Genomic DNA, 809 nt, shown 5'->3' on the forward strand with positions numbered 1-809 from the left:
GGATTAGGGGCTCCTGGCTGGCTCAGTCAGCAACTCTGGAAGTTCGTTGCGGTCATGAGTTCGAGCCCCGTGTTGGGTGTAGAGGTTACTTAAAAATGAAAGCTTCTTTAAAAAGAGAAAGAATGATGAAAGCCACTGGATTAGAGGAAAAGGAAAGGATCAGCAGAATAAAAAAAGCTAAAAGAATTAGAGAGGCTCTTACTGGGAAGGTAAGCAGGACAAATATGAATGACCAAACTCTGGCACCGCCCGGTCAGTGACCTAGAAGTGTCAGGCAAGGACTTAGTTTGAGATAGGTACATTTGGCTTAGTAGTCTCTCTTGCCGTGTACGTGACTCAGTGTATGTACGTGACTCAGTGTATGTTGTTGAATGAAGAAGCTGGAAATGAGCTTCCTCTGGCTCTTGAGCAAGAGGACACAAATCTACATGATACAGAGTTAAAAACTTGGACTTGGAGGTGAAGCTGGTAATGGTTACCAGAAGCTGACAAAAATTCACCCCCTTTTTCAATGGATTATTAGACAAGAAGGTATTGAGCATGTCCAACTGTGTCCTTGAGCTTTCGTAAATACCCTGCAGCCTGGGCAGTGGTTAACCTGTCCTGTCTGGGACATTTTCATGTCTCCGATGGAACTAGCAGAGAAGGAGACAGGTTTTGTTTCCCTTACGCATTCATTAATAACTCCATACTTGAGAAACTGACAGACCGTCATTGTTCTGAAACTGGGAGCTTGGAGAGGGTTGTAAGTTGTCAGTGGAAACCTCTACTCAAGGCACGATGTGTCTCTATGGGACAAGCTACCAGAG

The sequence above is a fragment of the Mustela lutreola genome, chromosome 4, assembly GCF_030435805.1.
Source record: "Mustela lutreola isolate mMusLut2 chromosome 4, mMusLut2.pri, whole genome shotgun sequence".
NCBI classification, from domain to species: domain Eukaryota; kingdom Metazoa; phylum Chordata; class Mammalia; order Carnivora; family Mustelidae; genus Mustela; species Mustela lutreola.